Source organism: Schistosoma haematobium, chromosome 1, assembly GCF_000699445.3.
Source record: "Schistosoma haematobium chromosome 1, whole genome shotgun sequence".
NCBI lineage: Eukaryota > Metazoa > Platyhelminthes > Trematoda > Strigeidida > Schistosomatidae > Schistosoma > Schistosoma haematobium.
Genome location: NC_067196.1, coordinates 62647826 through 62669976, shown reverse-complemented (window position 1 = coordinate 62669976; position 22151 = coordinate 62647826).

Here is a 22151-nt window from a genome sequence, read left to right as displayed (position 1 = left end):
TCCATCAAGGAGTAACACACTGAAAGTACTAAATCCACAACACTCATAATTGCAGCTAGAGCTAAACCTTATAATTGTTTGTCTTCAAACGAAAATAATTTGCATTAAAAGTGAAATCCCATTAACATCTCCATACAGAATAGAAATTTATTTAAACACATGTGATTAGTTATGTAGTTTCTACGATACTCAACATAAGCATAAGATTTGACAGTATTTTCATAAATAGCATATCGCTTCAACGAGCTTATTTCGTCAATCAAGTTCAGGTCAGATTAACGCATTTCCTACTGGAGTGGAACTATGAGTCAATGTTCACAATATTTTGGAAAATATCCGATACATAGTGTAAAAAAATGGAACTTTCCTAAATATTTGAACTTCCCATACCTAAAATGCATCGAAATTATTACCGTAGACCTTTTTTGCACATTCCAAAAAAATATAATATATAATAAATCAGGTTGGATCTATGACTTTAAAATCCGCTTATTGACAAAGCACAAAGTAATTGAGTAAAACTTAGTATTCCCAATTTCAGATACAATTTCTGAAATCATATTCACAAAAAGAGTGGCTTTTGTGCGTCCTTTCTCTTTTTAGGAGTGATATTTATTTAATTTAATAATCTCACAAACTATGTAATTAATCTATATAAAGAGAAACCGATTAGCACAATCATGAATTGTATACAAAGGTTCGCCGTAATTATTATCTTACAAGATAATTCATGCTGCTCAGTTAAGAACCAATTCTTGTTTATCCTTCCGTAATTAATGTAAATGTTTTTTAAGCGAGAGACTTTTTACTTAGTTATGAGTGAATTTTATAAAACCTAGTTCACGAAATTGATTGGCAACTCAGTTCAACGAACGGATAAATATTTTAAGTTTTCATTTTTACTACTAAAAAGTAGTATCAATTAATTCATATAAATAGTTGTAGAGGTCGCTTCAATCATGCAATTCAAAATTAACTTCACACATTGTTTTCTATTACCAGTTAGATAATGGCTGCCATTAGACATCACTTCCAGATATTTGGTTTCTCCGCACTTCGACCGTAATGATTAAACTGTAACTCGTATTTCACGCCGGTTCAGAACCATTTAATTATTTCTAGACTGAATTTAACATAAACTTAATACTGTTACCCCTCGTGGATCAAAGGCCACTGACCAGGATTTTCCAGCCAACTCCTCCCCAGGTGCTACCCATTCATTTGATGTGCTCTCCGGTCTTCCTTTTTTATGTTTCACTTCCGGGCTCCAAGTTAGCGCTAGCCTCGTGATGCGGTCTGATGCTTTCCAGCGTCTTTTCCTAATTTCCTCCCCATTTGGAGGCTGGTTTGTTGTCTCCCACAGTAGGCTGTTGCTGATGGTTTCCGGCCAGCAGACATTAAATAACTTGAGTAAACAATTTTTTATGAAAATTTGTACCTATTTGATGATCGTTGTGGTCGTTCTTCACGTTTCAGCTCAATACAGCAGGACTGTCTTGACGTTCATATTGAAGATTCTAACTTTGATATTGGTTAACAGTTGTTTCGAGTTCCATGTGTTCTTCAACTGTAAGAGTGTTGTCCTTACTTTGCCAATCCTTGTTTTGACGTCCACGTTCATCGGTGATACTACCCAGATACATGAAAGTTTCCACCTCTTCCAGAAAGTCTCTACCAAGTGTGACTGAGTTGGTGCTCTCGGTGTTGTATTTGAAAGTGTTGCTTTTTCCCTTGTGTATGTTGAGGGATGTTGATGTATAAACTGCTGCGACATTAGTTGTCTTGGCCTCCATTTGTTGATATGTATGGAATAAAAAGACTAGGTGATCTATGACGTCCGATTCTTCTAGTTGCATCTAGCCTGTCCATTGTATTTCATGCTTTCCGTCAGACATCGAGGTCTTCGTAATCCAGTCGACCACCAGAAGAAAGGTAAAGAGAGAGAGTAGGCAGCCTCATCTGACTCCTTTCGTCACTTGGAATGCATTCGTCAGCTGTCTTCCATGTACGACTTTGCAGTGTAATCCGCCGTATAAATTCCGTATGATGTTGCCCATTTTCTCAGATACACCATAGTGTTGAAGAAGTCTTCATAATGTTCTCCTATCCACTCTGTCGAATGCCTTCTCACAGTCAATGAAGTTGATGTATAGTGACGAGTTTCATTCAACTGATTACTCAACAGCAATCCATAGTGTTGCGATTAGGTCTGTACACGACCGATACCGACGGAATCTGGTCTGTTGATCTAGACGCTGAACGTCTACTGAGTTTTTCATTCGGCTCAGTAACACTCAGTTGAATATGTTTTTTGGAACCGGTAGTAGTGTGATGCCTCTGTAGTCCCCACGTTTGCTCAGACCTCCTTTTTTTGGTATCTTGATAAGATGTCCTTATTTCTAATCCATCGACACTTGTTCTTCCTCTCGAATGTGACTAGAAACTGCTTACGTTAACCTACATTTGTTTATTGAAGGACATCTGTTAATTCGGTTATTATTTTTACAACCTATATCATGTAGCTGTGACTGATTTTTTAAAACACCTTGCATTATCTTTCACTTTATAGTCAGATAATAAAATACATATCAAATGAGTAAAATCATTCATTAAACCTACTGAGTAATAGATTTATATCTTTACAGAGTTTCAATACAATAAATAATCCATTTATATATTTAGCACTCCATTATTTGTCCTTAATTTGAAAATAATTCAATTTATTACTAAAACCATAGATATTGGGAATAAACAATTATTATTCAAAAAGAAAAGGAAGTATTTTACCTCCTTGAATGGCAAATTACTAAAAGTTCAATCAGTAAATAAGTTTATATTCATACTAAATTACTATTTTAAATGGTTAACCAAAATCCAATAAAATTACTTTAACCTTGATAAGTTAATATATATATATATTCTATTAGTAAAGATTTGTTGTCTTATAATTTAATAGTTCACTTTCGGTAATTCACTTATTATAATATTAAGATTTTATAAATCTCTTCATAAATAATATCTCCTTATAGAAATATCTCAAACAACATTAATTATAAATTCACTTGTCTCTTGGTTGCTTGAATCTTCCCATTGATGATTAGGACTGTAATTAACGTCTCTTAAGAGGATTAAATTGATACTGTCTTAATTCACAAGCATTATAGGCAAAGATGGATGGGATGCGCGTTTCGTCCTGTTTGGGATTCATCAGCTGGGTGTACCTGCATGAGTTGATGTTCAATCAAGGACTCGAACCCAGTACTGTTCGCTTCAAACGCCATCACGTTGTCATCTTAGCTACTGAGTACCGATAGCCACTTGATTGTATAATAGGATGAAGTCTAAATTCACTTGGTACTGCTTGCTTGTATATTCCCATTGTTGTTTAGGACTGCATTTGACCAGTCTCTTACTAGCATATGTGTATCCTGTACGAATTACTTTGATAGTGCCTTGATTCACAAGCATTATAAACAAAGATGGATGATGGTGGCTAGCAGTGGAATCTGGGACGCATGTTTCGTCCAAAGTGAATACCAACTCTGGGAATGTAGGTAAATCCAGTTAACAAGTCCTAAATAGGACGAACTACACATCCTGTATTCCACCGATAGCCATCATCCATCATTGCTTATAATAATTAATTGTATTTTTCTCATGTGTTATAATATAAAACATTCCTTTAATAGAATGATGATGAACAATAATATGAGAAGTTACCAAACATTTATCAAAGTCAAATTAAATCCAAAAATTTACAAAATTCCTAATAATTCTGTTAACATTTTTAGGTGACTCGAAATTACATGCTTTAATAAATAGAAAGGGTTTTGTGGAGACTGTAGTAATTTCAACAGTTGAGATCATGAATCATTTGAAGCTTGAAAACCATGAGAAACCTGGAAGCACTGGACGGCCATTCCGACTGATTGTGGGACTCTTTAGCAGCGCGCACCCATGACCCCACCCCCCAGCGAGATTCGAACCCAAGACCTGTCACTCTCGCGCCAGGCGCCTAACCAACTAGACCACTGAGCTGGCCGGCATCCAACGGTGTTAATGTCTAACTTCAACTAATCCTCGAAATTGAGCGACACATCCACTATTGTCATCAGTGAGTTACTATCTGACAACTGACCAGGTTGAACTCCACTGGTCACTGCTTCTCACTAGAACTCCAGAATATATCTCTTGAAGCCAGTCACTAGTGAGCATATGTTGATTAGTATCAGAAGAGACAATATAAAAACCTTGGTAACATTAGTGTTTTGAGTTTCTGCATGAATAATTTGTTAATGAACAAACATGGAGCTTTTTTATTTTCAGACATTATTCACTAAAGAAAATGATGATTATATACATCGTTAAGCATTACACTTTCATTCTTTGTCAAATCTGTTTTGCTTCATCGCTTTCTTGAATTATTTGATTAACATATGCTTGTTTTTATATTTTTAATACAAATTTCTTAGGTTTATTTCCTTATACGATTATCTACATTCTTTTGCATAGAACATTTTTTTCTATATTGTTGCTATTTTCTAAGTTAACATAAAAGATTCACTAACGATTAACAAATAGTTAATAAGAATGAAAACTTAAACTTCCAGTTTATTACATGTCGATGAAAAATATGTCATCTTATCTGTGAAACCTATATGATGTCAAATAATACCCACAGAATTTACGTAAAACAATTTTTTCTGGTTAGCGTTTTTTTAAGCTAGTTAGTTTTCTATAGAATGGGGTCGCTAACTACATACCCAACCCTCCTCCTTTACCTGGGCTTGAGACCGGCAATAGCTCTAGAGGGGATTTAGGTGGAGCTATGAAAGCACAATAAAATTAATTATTTATAACTTAAGTAAATGAATGTTTTTCAAGAATTTCTGTCTTATTCAAACTTTACATAGTGTAGAAGATATGGACCTCAATGAAATTTTGAATAGTTTCATTAATTGTCACCCCTCTTTAAATAGTCTTGTTCTTTTGAAATTATTTATTTATAACCAAAGGAAGTTTGATAAAAGTTAAGAGTTGATTTACTTTCAAACTTTAAAGTATCCAGAGGTGTTATTTTTTGGATATTATAGAAGTTAAACATTAAAACCGTTGGATGCCGGCCAGCTCAGTTGTCTAGTAATTCAGCGTTCGCGCGCCAGACTGATAAGTCGTGGATTCGAATGTCGTGAGGCTGAATCGTGGATGCGTACTACTAAGGAATCCCATACTAGGACAAAACGGCCGTCTACCATAGTGGTTTAGCTTCAATTGACTCATGAATTCAAGTATTAAAATTTAAGATATTTACTAAAACAAAAATACTGTTGGACACTATTCGAAGTACAGGATAAAATAGCTTTGAAATTATATTCATTATTTTAAAAATTCTACACTTTCGATAAGACATCGTTTTTGATTATCATGGGCTTAGTTTTTCTATATAACTATTTCATATGCATTCAAATGTTTCGCTTTAATGTATATGAAATATCTTTATTAAATAAAGATTCTATATTATCATTTATATAATTGTCCTTTTAGTTCAATCATTAGGTTAATGATATTCATTATTACTCTTCCTATTCTAATAAATAAATATTTCATGCCTTTCATCAATTTATCCTCATATGTCTTTGTCCAATATTATTTATTCAATATTGTTAATTGAACTCATTAGTGAAATAATCTAATAAACATGGAAATTTCAGTAATACTTGAGATCATGAGTTGATTGAAGCTAGACAACCATGGAAAACCTGGAAGCAGTGGACGGCCATTTCGTCCTATTGTGGGACTCCTCAGAAGTGCGCATCCACTGCCATAGCCCTTTTTGTTCCAAAGCTATTGTAATATAAACGTAATGTTTTGTACTCTATTTTCTACTCTGATTCCCAGCTTTGGACATAATTATATTTTCCTAATTATTGTACGTTGTGATCGGGTTAGTCATCTATTTATTCATGTATCTTTTTACACTGATCTGAAATCGGGAACCGAATCGGAATTGGGAATAAATCAAGTAGTGTTCCAGTTGATCTAGTTTCAATTGACTCATGATCTCAACTGTTGAAATTATTAATCAATTTTGTTAGGTGAAATAAAGGATTGGCTATTGCACTATAACTTTCATTTATCGAATTATTCTGACAGTTGATTATTAATGTCTGTTTCATTTTAATTCATTTTTGTATTGATTGTTTGAGTTTTTCCAATGATATCTAAAACTGTAATTGATCAATCAGTGTGATATTAGCAATTGGGCATCCACTGCTAACCACCATCCAGTTCTGCTTATCTGTTTCATTTATAATGTGGACATTCTTCCAATAAGATTTATTATAATTCTTATTTGTGTATTTATGATCATAATATATACATCAGAATTGTTACATCATTTAACATTGAACGCAAGCAGATATAACGAAGACTGTTTGTTATAAATAATATTTATATTGTTTGAAACAATCTTTTGAATTTTAGATTAATCTGTTTTCCTGTTTCTAAGTTTTTTCAAAGAAATTGATGAAATCTATTAATGTATATCAGTCAACAGTTAGTTTTCTCTGAAGGCATTGTACTTCATCAATGAATGATGTTGAAAACTTAATTCCAGTTTAAATCAAAAATTCTCACTTTTTGTAATTTTTTGACAATGGAAATATCAATTCAAACATTAGCTTTGCATATATCTGTAATCAACTATATATGTAACAAGATTATCTGATAAGGTGGCCTGCTTGAATATCTAGGCTGTCGATTCCTGCCATCTAGATATTTCAACAAGTTATCTGTTTGTTTTTTGTTTGTTTTAACAGATCATTATGTCTAGTAATCGCTTAACCTATTCAAATGCACTTATGAAACGTTTACGACCTTTGACTGTATAAGTTACAAAAACAAAATGCAATCAGAGACACCGTAATGACTGGTATTATGCATTGAAATGAATGAACATTATTCAGATGATCGATTCTTGAACTGCTAACATCTAACTGGTGATCACTCAATATTTATCGTCAGGATCGATCAAGAAATATGAAAAAAAACTTGTTGAAATGCTTTATATTGAGAATTCCATACTGTACCAAAAAGATGATATTTAAGAAAATCATTGGTAATAATGAATTGTAAACTTTACTTTCTCACTATCTGAATAATCAGATGGTAATTTTACTTTGGTTATACAGCATATTTGTATCTATTAACATGTAGCCATACAGGTTACTTATTCAAATTCTAGTTTCTCAATATAAACTAACTATAATCAAATTAAAAAGGGTATATGATTATTTTGAGATTTGAACTATCTATAATAAACATTTTGTCTGTTGTATGAATGATGAGGTTAAGATTACAATTTCGTTTGTTGTTGTTTGTTTATTTTCTTTTCAGAAGTAATAACAGTAATATTAGTGTAATTTATTTTTATAGTTCAATGCTTATATTTATTCGAGTTAGAATTTGTACAGTTACCCAGCTATTCATAAAGTATACTATACTATTTTGGAAGCTCTTTGACTGAAATAAACGCCATTATAGAAAGAAAACTTGGTTAGAATTCAAAAGTCAATGAAAAATCTAATGACCAGTAAAAACAAAAAGAAAAGAACATTAGAGAATTTTTATCATTCACCTATTTTATATTATAATGAATTAAAGTAGAGGAATTATATTAACTTTAAAGAGATAATGATGAGACTATAATTTATGGACGATCTTTGAGCGACGCTAAAGAAACCTTGAGAATGTCCACCTACATACTACAGCTAAATGAGGGTTATAAACCAGTGTGAGGAATTAGAAATAATATTTACAGTTGATAGTTAGGGTTAGGAATTAGATATAAGGTTTTTATCACGAACTGAAATCAGCTAATAATGCCAGAATTCTATTTAGCCAAATGAATTAATTAATTTCATGCCAGAATTCAAGATTTGTTACCGTAAATCTGATTGGTTCGTCTATAAATTATAGTCTCGCCAATAACAGTTTTTTTTACGCTTTATGAATTTTAATAGAATGCATCAGTAACTAGTCTTAATATCTGACTTGCGACGTTCACGCTTATTATGCAAGAAATACAACAATTTTGTACAATAATATTTTAAAAATCATGCAAAGATCAAAAACCTAGTTGACCTATGAACCATTAGATTCTTGTTACTTACTTACGCCTGTTACTCCTCATGGAAGACCATGGGCCGCCCACTACCATTCTTCATCCAACCCTGTCGTGGGCAATCCTTTCCAGTTGTTAATGATTCTTTTTATATCTGCTTCTATTTCCCGACGTAATGTGTTCTTAGTCCTTTCTCTTTTTCGCTTCTATAGAAAACTAACTCGCTAATAAAGTACTAAGATTCCTGTAGGTGTAATTAAATAATCAAAATTGGTAGTTTGTAGTATCCTATCTCATATTTAAGATTTCAGCTTGAACCTCAAGAAAAATTAATTGATTATTTTTTATACTTATGCTGCTATTACTTCATCTGATATGAATGAGTAATGAAACCCATTTTCATATTGATGGATCTCTTTCGGAAATCAGCTATTTTAACAAATGATAATTCAATTATGTTATCAGAAACATATATCTTTTAATGCTGAATCATAATGGATCAACCATGTGGCATAAAAAGGATCATCTCTTATGTATATATGAAATAATGAGCTTAGTTTATTGAAAAATTATCAATATTCTAATGTAAAATTTATCCATTTCATTAATTTAAAATTTATGAATTAGCATAAAAGTAAATTGTTTTCTGGTTTTATTTCTTATATAATTTATCTGAATATTTGATTATCTATCTTTTTGTGAAAATGTTTTTGGCAAGCTATAAACAATAACAAGAAAGTTATTGATTTTATTGATTACTGATAATATTACTAATTAAATTCACTTGATATTGTTTACATGTAACTTCCAATTGATGTTTAGGATTGTGATTAATCAGTCTCATGTTGGCATGTGTGCATCTTAAGCGGATCGCCTTGATATAGCCTTAAATCACAAGCTTTATAAGCAAAGATGGATAGTGGCTAGCAGTAGAATCTAGAACGCGCATTTCGTCCTATATGGTACTCATTGACTGGATGTATCTGCATTTCAGAGTTGATGTTCACTCAGGCACTCGAACCCAGTACTTTTCGCTCCAAACGCCATCGCGTTATCTACTTAGCTACTGATTCCTGGTAGCCACTTGCCTGTGCAATGGGGTGAAATTATATTCTTTTGGTATTGTTTTACTTGTATCTTCGCATTGTTATTTAGGACTGCAATCGATCAGTTTCTTGTTGGCATATATACATCCCGTGTGAATTACCTTGGTATTGCCTTAATTCACAAGCATTATAAACAAAGATGGATGATGTTGGCCAGCAGTAGAATGCAGGATTAATTATTATACTCAGTACACTATTTCTTCACATATTCAAACTTTCTGAAAACAGCCTATAACGATTTTTTTATTTTAGTCTATTCAGCTATTACTTATTATAGTCATTTATTATTCTGTTCTATATGATTTGTACATCATAGAATATGTAATGGATTAAAATGCCATCAACTTAAATTGACTTTGCTACATGTAATATTAGACGGAGTATTTTTGAAAAGGGTATAACACTGAAGTTTAATTTCTTTTTAAAAAAATCAATTGAATTGTTCTTCATATATCAATTTTAATACTGGATACAAGAGAAATTGGTTACCATTTTTTATTTGAAAATCTTAACATTATTATCTTCGATCAAAATATAAACCAAAAAGTAAACGAAATAAATTTCAATTTGTCTTTTCACTGATTGTGTTGAGGTAGAAATCTCCGACAGTTTCAATGCATGACTTTAAAAAATATCGAGAATTTGAGAAATTTCAATAGTTGAGATCATGAGTCATTTGAAGTTAGACCACCATGGAAAACCTGGGAGCACTGGACAGACGTTTCGTCCTATTGTGGGACTCATCAGTGCGCATCCACGATCCCGTCCCGCGGGATTCGAGCCCAGGACCTGTCAGTCTCGCACCAGGCGCTTAACCAACTATACCACTGAGCCGGCATCCAATTGTGGTAACGTCTTGCTTCAACTAATCCACGAAATTGAGTGACACATCCACCATTATCATCAGTGAGTTACTACCTCACAATTGACTCATGATCTCAATTATTGAAATTACTACAATCTTCATGAAACCCCTTCTGATATTAATCTGAGAAATCTTTTCTCTGAATTTCTGCACAAATTTAAATTTACTCGACATTGTCTTTAAGCTATACTGATGAGTATCTAGAACATGAATATCTCAAATAAAGTACTCTTGTTTTTTTATTTGAAATTAGTTGAATAGCAAATACATTTTACAACAACCGAACCTTTTTTTAACAAGTAGTTTCATGGTTTGACCATTATAATAAATCATTCTATAACATCGTTTCACATTCATTGATTATAGGTAATCCGTTAGGCTTTTTTATTGTAAAAAAATACTAGAAACCTTATTCTTAGCAATTTGTCACCTTCAAAATGATGAATATAATTTAATGCATTTTTATGGGTTTGTGCGGTGCGTACAACTTATATATATAAGTAGTATATGATACGAGTCAGGAATGTAATGTCTGGCAGCAGAAGATGGGAAAGATCAAGAAAGGAAGAGCGGGAATAGAAAGCGATTAGTATGGAAATGCAAGAACAACGAAGTTCGAGACAATTATTGAACATTTTGCAAATTCATTTTTATAGTATGGTTTTTTTCTATTTTATCAAGTAACTGTAATTTTGTGCTAAATATAATTCGGTTGTGCTCACCTGTGTTCTCCTTCACTACATTTCTACTTGAGTTAGTAAGTTATTCTCATTTCTGCTTAATTGCTTGATCCTATGAGCTGATCGGTCTGACAACTTGAATTGATATATCTTGTCATCAACTACACGATTTACTTTTTTAAAGCTGTTTCTAATTACTATATTCAGTTATTTATACATTTCTTTGTTTGAAGGATGAAAATATTTCTAAGCGAATAAGTGAAATCATCCAAAGAGAAACAAAATGTAATGCGAACTGTGTTTTTACACAGGTATGATTATGAATCTAGACAAAAGTTTAGAAATAATTTCTGTAAAACAAAGTTACCACAATACGAAAACAAAACTAGAATAATTATTTACCAAGAGAAATATAAAATAAACAAAGTTAATAAATCGTCTGCCAGTTAACTTTATTTTAGGAAAAAATGCTGGAAGTGGATAGGACATACATTATGGGAATCATCAAACTGCATCACGAGGCAAGCGCTAACTTGATATTCTGAAGGGAAATGGAAAAGAGGAAGGTCAAATGACATACTGGGCCGGAAATTGGAAGCAGACATCAAAAGAATGAATAGCAACTGGAAACAAGTGAAAGGGATTTTCCAGGACAGAATTAGATGAGGAATGCTGATTGGCAGCCCATATTCCTCCATGATGTGTAACAGGCGTAATTACGTAAGTTAACTTTATTAAAGATTTTTACCAATTTTTAACGCGATTGATTATTGTATTATATGTATAATTTATACAGTGATTTAATCTAACGATCGAATCCTGAAAATGATATAAAAAGCCTATCGCGTAAGGAATTGCTAGATTAGATTGTGGTATTATGATTAAAACTTTCAATTATTTTTGTCATTATTGGAATCAAGAAAGGAAAGCTAAATGTTGATATATTAAATATCTGATTTCACGAAGTATCAGAATTGAAAGTCAGTTTTGATGTAGAAGATATGCATTTTTGTGATCTTGGATTCCATATGGTAAGTTTTGGAATTGCCAAGCTCTCATTGTCGTTTTAGACAATGCTGTTAGCTTTTACATTCAGTAAGTGTGGTTTTTCAATAGTTATTTACAAATTCTAAATAACTTTGCCAAAGTAGTCTTATTTAGATTTAGTTGTCTTCGCTTACTTCATTCTATCCTATTATGTTTGACCGAGTTTTTCTAAAAGCGTGATAAAGTTTCCCGGTATTGATAAGTCGAGCCCATGTTGAAGAGTCTATTAATTTCATACTATACTAAATAAAATTGCTTCAAAAAATATCTGACACTATAGTCACATTCTAAATCGAATTCTTACCCTCAGTTGTAGGTGTCCAATGATAAACATAACAAAAATATAATACCATTTCACTACTGGGAAATTGTTACAGAATTAGAACCGCAACTCATCAGTCAAAAGTATGGATCAAAACGATTGTAGTAACTTTCTAAAATATTTAAGTACATATCATGACCACTTTTTTATATGGAATACGATACGTGTTAATTGTTCATTTAGAAATTTATAGTGATTAACTTCAACTAAAAATTATTTTACCTTATTTAGATGGATAGTAACTCACTTTAACAACTTGACAAACTCATTTTCATTTGCAATCTCGATGTTTTAAATATATTTGTTGAAATTCCACAGATTGAATTCATGAGTCAATTGAAGCTAGACAACCATGGAAAACCTGGAAGCACTGGATGGCCGTTTCTTTCTAGTACGGGACTCCTCAACAATGCGCACCCACGATCCCGCACCCCGCGAGGTTCGAACCCAGGACCTATCAGTCTCGAGCAGTCACTAGTGACTGACTTCAAGAGATACTCCTGGAGTTCTAGTGAGAAGCCGTTACCAGTGGAGTTCAACCAGGTCTGTTGTGAGATATCAGCTCACTGAAGACAATGGTGTACGGTGACGCAACTTCGTGGATCGGTTGAAGTTAGACGTTAACACCGTTGGATATCGGCCACTTCAGTGGTCTAGTTGGTTGAGCGCCTGGTGCCAGACTGATAGGTCCCGGGTTCGAATCTCGCTGTGGGGTGGGATCGTGAACGCGCGCTGCTGAGGAGTCCCGCACTAGGACGAAACGGTCGTCCAGTTCTTCCAGGTTTTCCATGGTTGTCTAGCTTCACTTGACTCATGATTTCAATCTGTGAAATTTCTAATGTCTCCACGAACCCCTTCTGATTACATTTGTTGAAGTTGAAACAGTAGAGACATTTTCTTGATTTTTAAAAAAAAATCTTCATCCATCATGAAATCCAGTCCAGAATATTAAGTCAGATAAATGCAAATGATTAAAAACTAGGCATCTTTGTGAATCTCACATATCAAGTTGTACTGTACACGAATACACTCTCACTATTCAATCTAACAAACTTCATTTAGTATGTTCTCATCGGAAAACAAATTTTTTGGAGCAAAATAATCAAAGGAGAAATTTACGAGGCCTTTATTATTAAACAGTTGTCTAACATGACTGAAAAATACAGTAAGGATGAATATTCTGTCCTAGTTAGTAACATTCGAGTAGTTCACACATAATTCGTTATTTTTTTTGTGAATCAATCTATATAATTTACTTGATTGTAGACTAAAATCGATCATATTAAAATACAGTATTCTAACTACCTGATAATCTGTTAAGAGCCAGTTAAACTTTCAGTTGTGTAAAAAAAGTATGTTTGGAAAAACAAACACAAAATTGATAAAATAGTAAAGGCAGTATGTTGATTTTATATAGGTTATTAATATTACATTGAGTTTAAACTTACATAATTAGTCATCGGTTAACTAAACGTTTAAGTTTCTAATTAGAATATTGCAAGTACCGTTATTTTGTAAAAGTAAATATTTTCGTTCATTTCAGGGTTAAACATAAATAGTTCCTAAAAGTGATAATTGATAACAGCTGGAATATCATTAAAAATAAGGGCTACTCTTAGAGGCTATTTCACTTTATCAGTATAGGGTTGTGAAGATTGTTGAGTTTAGATTGATATCATAAATAAATCAATATTAGACCACCATTGAAACCTGGAAGCATTAAACGGCCGTTTCGTCTTAGTGTCTGTTGTGTGGCAGTTACTCACTGAAAACAATAGTTGGCGGTTGCATAATATCTTGGATTGATTGAAATTAGACACTAACATCGTTGGATGACGAGTCAGTAGTCTGGAGGTTAAGCGTTCGTGCGCGAGACTGAAGGTCCCAAGTTCGAATCCTTTGGTATGAGATCGTGGATTCGCACTGCTAAGGAGTCTTATACTAGGAGGAAACGGCCGTCTAGTGCTTCCAGGTTTTCAATGATGGCCTAACATTGATCCATTCATGATATAAATCTATTTAATTTTAGTTTGTGCTATTTACCGGAATTTCAATCCGATTACTACTAATGATGTTAAAAGTATTTTAGTTATTTTAATAGTAAATATTCAAACTCCGTAGAGAAGAAAAAAGTAGATTATTTACATAATGGTCGTATGATTTTATTGTCAAAGTAACCCTACGAAATATTTGACCATGAAAACACGTTAGGAGATTATCGTGGCAAACCTGTTGTATGTTGACATTAAGTAAATTGTATTCAGATAGTTACATATTTTAGGTCTGAGATTATAAAACTGCATTCTGAGCAAAATTTCTATTTACTTTTCATAGTTTTCAAAGTTGATTTTTAATGCAAACAAGCCTACTCTTCTATGTAAAATCAAAATTTCATTTTTTACGTATACTATACAAATATATAAGACGCAAATTAATGCAAATCAGCAAGTCATAGTGTCCGCTAATACACTGATACATAAGTATCAGGATATATAGACTAAATATGTACCAAATGTTCCACTTCAAAGTTTACTTGATCAGTATATAACTGGCTTCAGACAATGTTACGTTCTAATTTTAATGATCCTAGAGATAGGTATCTTCCATGAAATCAGTTTAAATCAAATTAAAATAAAATAAATTATTTTAAATCCATCCCTTTATATTACTATTTGTTATACCATGATATTTAGCTTTGACATTGTATAAAACTACAATCTAATATCAATATAATTTGTTTGAGTTATTTCTTAACATTTAATTTAAAACCTTCACATACACATTTGTGTTCATGAAAGAACATGAAAACATAAACCATATTATCAGTATAGGGTTGTTAGGATTATTAAGTTTTTGATTGAGTTCATGAACTGATTGATATTGAAAATCTGGAAACACTGGACGGGATCGTGGTTACACACTTCTGAGGAGTCCCACAATAGGACAGAACGGTTTTCTAGTGCTTCCAGGTTTTCAATGGTGGTCTAACATCAATCAGTTCGTGATCTCAATCATAAAACCATATGTTTTTCATACTGTTTATTGTTTTTATAATCGTGAGTTGGTTTACCTATATCTTTTTGCAGGCCACATGAGTAATGAGCGAATATTAGTTAGCTATAGGATTATTGTTTATGAATTCTAGGATTATATAAATATAACACATATGTATGTTTTTTTTCAAATACTGAATAATTTTTGTCTATTCTATCAAGAAGAAGAAATCGGTCAGAAAATATTATGCCTCAAAAACTTTCATTGATATTCAAATCACTTAAAGTCGCTTACATAGACCAAATAATTTGTATAAAATAAGGCTTCTAATCTCTAACTAAACTATGACGCCTTATGATAATCTCCTATTTAAACATCAGTGAATAATAGAAACTTGAATCCCATATTAACACTAGGTCCTGATGGATAGGATAAATGTGCCTTAAAGTATATCTATTTATATGATTCTTATAGAAAAGAAACCAACTAATTGTTCATGCATTTTGTAGTTTTTACATGTCAATGAAACGCTGTTTATATGTTATAGAAGCCTAATTTATGTTAATTCAAGTTTTGTTAGAAGTAGATTAAAGGTTCTACATAGTATTATTATATATTTTGGGTAGGATACACTGTATTATTCTGCTTTTATTTCTTACTACACAATAGCTTAGTTAAATGATTTCTCAGCTATTTTACAGACAAGAAATGATTTAGCTTTCATTGAATGTGTAGTGACCCACTTTTATCAAGAGGACGTGATCGGTGTAACAGAAACAGTTACTATTATAACCAATTGTACCAGGGATTGTTTTACTGTACCTGTTTGTTTAACTGTACTAAAGACACACATTCTTCCGTTGGTTGTGACCTTGCACGAATTCGGTTACGTTCAGTAACCACACTTGTAACCTGGCACGATCTCGGTATTCTTTCGATACCACGAGATCGGCAACAAATACATCTCGACTGCAGCCATCAACTGCTTTCTGATATTTGGTCTACGGGGGATCTTGTCGGTTAACTAACATGTAGTCTTCCTGTAGTGGTGATCATAGTCAACCGCGACTCGACGCCACACTACAAATGTTTGATTATCATGTAACGTTTATCAATAAATGTCTGAAGATAAATTACGACATATTTTTTAATTTTATCACGGTCAACTATTCAACAGACGACAGGGTTTCAAAAATTTGAGAAAAATGATTACTTCAATGTAATAAATTTATTTAATATTTACTTATCAACCTAAAAACAACAAGCTGATTGATAGAAACTTGGTAGGATATCTATCTATCTTATCGTAATCCCTGGATCTTATCTATGAACACTCATTGATGGTTTCAATAATCAGTTATAATAATAAACTGTATTTGCTAAAATACTGATTGTGTTTGTGTTTTTCATTGTTTATGAATATGTATGAAAAGTTTTATGTTAAATGAGCAACCATTTTTTGGAAAGTGAAGGATAAATGATATCCAGTACTAGGGTAGATTCATACATTCTTATTGATCAGGTTTTATACTTTTGTAAAGATTTATTAAACATTTGCTAAATGGCTTTGTTGTGAAGTTCTGATAACTTACTTTCTTAGAATTCAGTCATTATTTTCATATGATATGATATGATTATAAATATACTCGAGTAATGTTTTAGCGTACCTTAAAAACGTGGATAGTTGTGGGGACGGTCGGCGGGTGAACTCAAGGAAGCTCTAACAAGCTCAGAAATAGCCGAAGATATTCCATCTAATCATCTTTTAGAAGAACATTCCAGAATATCGACGTGTAGCTTCCCTAATGGACAAATGCTCAAAACCATTGTATGTGAATTGGATGACTATAATGATGATTTCACCTTTAGTAATTCTAAATATCTGAGAGTTTTGTACCATATTTAACACTGTTGAATGCATTCGTTCTCACTCATCTTCTGTCTTCTGGTTTGAGACTTGGAAGGTTCTAACGTTCGAGTGCTAACTTTGTACGCGGGGTATCAAGAATCTAAGCTCTAGATGTAACTCTAATTTAGTAAAGCATAAATTTATGAAAATGGATGAGTTTATTGTGAATACTGTAACAGTAGACTATTTACTAAAATCAGATGTAAAGATTTCTAGATTTCTGCTACACATAAATCGTTAATGGTTAGTTTCTAATTTGCTAATAAATCTCATTAAGCACTATTTCAAAGTAACACTTCAAGTAATACTATACATCATATCAGCATTTGATTTCCGCTCCCCTTCATGATCATAACCAAAGAAAAGTGTTCAATGAAGTGTGCAAATTGATTCAACTTGGATTTTGTTTCACTGATTGAATAGTATCACATTTACAATTGTCGCTTTCAAGATTGTCAAATAAATCCCAAATGCTGTTAAGCATTGTTCCGCTGACTATTTTGTGAACTGCTATTCATTTATTTTCAAATGGATTTATTATAGCTTTTTGTATAATTGGATTGTGAGGGAAACATTGTCATAGTGAATAAACATTAGTTAAATAGTTTATTTAGTCAAGATTAAACAATATCACACTGATACCATCCATCATTATAATGGATTTTTGAAGCCTGTATGGACAGTAAATAGTTTTCAGTGCTACATTTGAATCTTCACTAAACTTGAGCTATTCGCATATATTTTGTTAAATATCGTCATTTTTATGCTTTATGTTGTTTCTATCGTTTAAAATGCATTTGATTACATACAGTTTGAACTATTCTAATACTATCGAGATTCATCAACTGGATATTAACATTTCTCAAATTCACTTTCAACATCAATTCATTTTATTCTTCACTGAGAACATTACATTTTCTACAGTGAGTGAATAATGAAACAGTCCTATTACAGGTAACAATAATGATTATATAAATGGTAATCTGGGAAAGATTTCCACGTGACATCATTCATGATGGTAAAATATCAGTAACACAGAAGTACTTACTGACAAAGCTGTTTATGACAATGTGTAACTAAATTAGTAAAATTATTTGTTATGACGTAGAACGATCGTTCATTTTAAACTGTGTGATAGATTATCTGAATTGATGTAAAGTTTCTAAGTGATATCTAAATACAAAAGTTAAGTTTATATGGTAAGCAATAAGACTGATTAAGTTAAATATAGATTATGCCTAGAAATGTAACGAAACTTTCTAGAAAATATCAGATTAAGTAAATATGGGTAGACTTTAAATTCCAGTTGAACTTTGAACATTAACAGTTTAACATTTAAATAAATTTGGGATTTCCCTTACCGGTATAGTTTTGAATGCGTACGTTGATAACAAATAAAATATGGTAAGAAATAAATAATAATAGTTTAATTTGTTGCTGATTTATATTGTGTATAGAATTCGTTCACCAGTCTATTAAGTCGATAATAGTAAATAATATATCTAAATAAATAAAAGAAACTTTAGGTGAAATGCCAGTTATCAAATCAACATGTTTTCATAATGCCTAAGTATTTGTATATAGTAAAACGAATGTAAAGTTTACAATAGAACTAAAGATTTCAATTGTTATGTACAAACCTAAGTTTGATAACTAATACTTGGCTTGCTAAACAATACTAGAAAAGTGTTTCTATGGAAAACTCATAATTTTGGGGATTATTGTTCTACCAAATGTTTAATGAGTGAATCTGACTGTAACATGAAAAGTTGTCCTACAGGATGACTGAAAGAGATGTATTCCATTCACTAGTTTACTTTCTGAAGTATTTCCTTCCTTATGAAGTTTAAACAAGGTGGTTTGAATAGATCGAGAGCTTTTATTGATTAAATGTTTTGACATATTACAAAATTAGTAGTAGCTATAATATACTGTTTAGTAGATTATGAAAATAACAGCAAGTCATGATAGAATAGTACTTTCAGGTTTACGAAACAAGTCAGTACTGATAACTTTCAAAATATTATACATTTAATATCAGAAGGGAGTTTGTGTGGATATTATAGTAATTTCGGCGAGACTCTAATTTAGGGACGAGCCAATCAGAAGCGTTTGAGCAATTTCAAGGTCACGGAGCCAAGTTAAACACGCGCTGCTAACATACGATCGGTTCACAGCGGACTTTAGAGAGTAGGTGATTAATGAGAGGTTATAACAGGTGGGACGGCGAGACTCTAATTTAGGGACGAGCCAATCAGAAGCAATTGAGCAATTTCAATTATTAGTCAATCAGAAGACAGCATAAAGTAAAAATATATTAAAAGAAAGTAATAAATTACAGTGGATATTCTTCTTTGACATGATTTAAAAACTCGTATGTTAGCATCCTAACCCTAACTTTAACCCTAAACCCTCACCTAACCGTAAACCTTAACCCTCAACTAACCCTAACCTTACCCGTAAACCTAACCCTAACCCAATAGACGAGTTTCTATTCCATATGCATTGTGAATTCAGAACCTCTGAACCTTAATCAAACCTTAACAAGTTTTTAAATCATGTAAAAGGAGAATATCCACTGTAATTCATTACTTTCATATAATATATTTTCACTTTATACTTTCTTCTGATTGGCTAAGAATTGTCAAGGTCACTTAAGATTCGTTCAAAGGTCGTCCTTAAATTAGAGTCTCGCCGTAATTTCAATAGTTGGGATCATGAGTCAATTGAAGCTAGACAACCATGGAGAACCTGGAGCACTGGACAGCCGTTTCGTTGGATGCCGGCTCAGTGGTCTAGGGGTTAGGCGTTCGCGCGCGAGACCGACAGGTCCTGGGTTCAAATCTCGCGAGGCGAGGTCGTGGATGCGCACTGCTGAGGAGTCACACAATAGGATGAAACGGTCGTCCAGCGCTCCTAGGTTTTCCAATTGACTCATGATTTCAACTCTTGAAATTATTATACATTTGTTGATCGGTTTTAGGTAATGTTCACTGGAGCAAGGGTTAGAGGTTAACAATTCATGAGTCGGCAAAGTAGAAAATCAGAGCATAGTTATCACTATTTAAATCTGCATAGGAATCATCAGTTTCAAATGACAGATCACCTTTAGTAATCGGTAAATGTTCATATTTAAATTAATCAGTAATGAGCAACAAATAACTGATTAAATTTATTCAACAAGTCACTTCTGAAGGTTTGTAAGCATAACATGAAAAGTGCAACATTTAAGTATGAATGCAATAAAAGAGAAAATTTCATTGCACTGAAACACTATTGACTACCGCTCATCACTCCACTCATAACTAACTTTTACAATGTCAGTTTCTAAATGATCAATCGAAAAATTGGTCTGATTGCTAGGGAACATTTGAATTCAATTAAAAATCAATATTCTATGTTAATGTAAATGATATTATAAATAAAAATAAATGTATTCATTCGTTTTATGCTAATTTGTCATCTGTTAATTTTCCCTTAGAGAAAATGGTTGGTAGCTTTATATAAACATAATTGCATTAAGAATAATGAGTTTCTGATTGTTTTTCTAAACCATAAATGATTATCAGTTGTTCATTTCCATTAAACGCGTGGTACTGTTACCCTATTTTTGTTCTCACTTAGCTAAGGAACTGAATGTTCAGGCTTTATTTCATGGAAGATTATTCAACGATACCATGAATGAAATTTCGAATGTCATAACTTAAACAAGTTTGGATAACATACGTGATTATTTGGTCCTTTGAGCGTAGACCATAGTTGGTGGTTAAAAATGTCTGAAGACATTTTGTATACAGAAAATCTGAATTGATCGATTTGCACTCCAGCTATCACTGTTTATTCTGAACTCAATATAAACCGCTATTTGTGAATTAAGTTATATTCAGCACTGACGAATTTGAAACAGTTTGTAAGAGAATTCAATCAACTGATTAAAAGAATACAATACTAAAAAACATTTTTTTAGTTTATCAACTTTTGTTAGTTTGTTAGAATATGGCTTTTACATTGTTTTTGTCTTTATATAAGTGATTTCGAGAGAGATGAATTATCAGGTTAAGGCAAAACCTTTCAACTAAGTAATATTGCTGTGCTAAACTGATTACATAGGAAATAGTGTATCCATGACCCTAAAGATAACTGAAGGCATTTCACGTTGTATTACAGTAATTAGCAGATGATAGGCTCTTTTCAATCCCAGAGACTAAAATGTCGGTCATTATGTCAAGCCCATATACCTTATTCTAGCTTTCGGACAGGCCAATCTGTTCATCCTACTTGAGTCACATTTTGACCATGTTAGTTATTCACCTATCAACCTTGACCATTTTTATGTAAACGTATGTGTGTACAATTCTTATCCCATTCATCACATGTCTGTAGCTTAATTTCGATTAACGCTTGGTTAAATGGAGTTGGCCCACATGCCTTCTCCACAGCGAGTCATTCCGTTTCGCTCTCTTCGCTTGATTCCCTGATTACCTGTTCAAATCAATGAGCGCATCAAAATATACATATTCAAAATCCATTCTCGTATTTGACTTATTTAATTCCATTATTTACTAACGCGATCTACGTCGATAATTAAATACGAGGTATAACGATATGTAGATCTCAATACCAATTAGAAACGATCAAAACTTCAGTCAGATTCCAGGTCACTAAAAGACATTACCAGTCAGTGTTTTAAGAATAATATTTCAGCGAATTTTAATTTACCTATAAGATGATTTCGAAATACTAATGATACGAAAATAGTTATTCATGCTTTTGTACAGATTACTTTCAGTTTAAATGACAAATCGTATGCCTATCAATATATATATCACGAATCTACTGAAAACTAGACGGTATTAAATGACGAAGTATTACATCACTGATAATGATAAAACACTATTAAATCTAAAAACTCCGCCTGGAGTCCCTCTGGGGGCTACTGCCGGTTCCAAGCCCGGAAAAAGGAGGAGGCTTGGGCATGTGGTTAGCGACCCAATCCGCAGAAAGCTAACTCTCTAAAAAACACTAACCAGAAAAAATTATTCAAACCTTTTAAACTCTGCCCTGGGAGTTAGAAGGTCTTCATTTAGAAGAACTAAGACGCCTCAT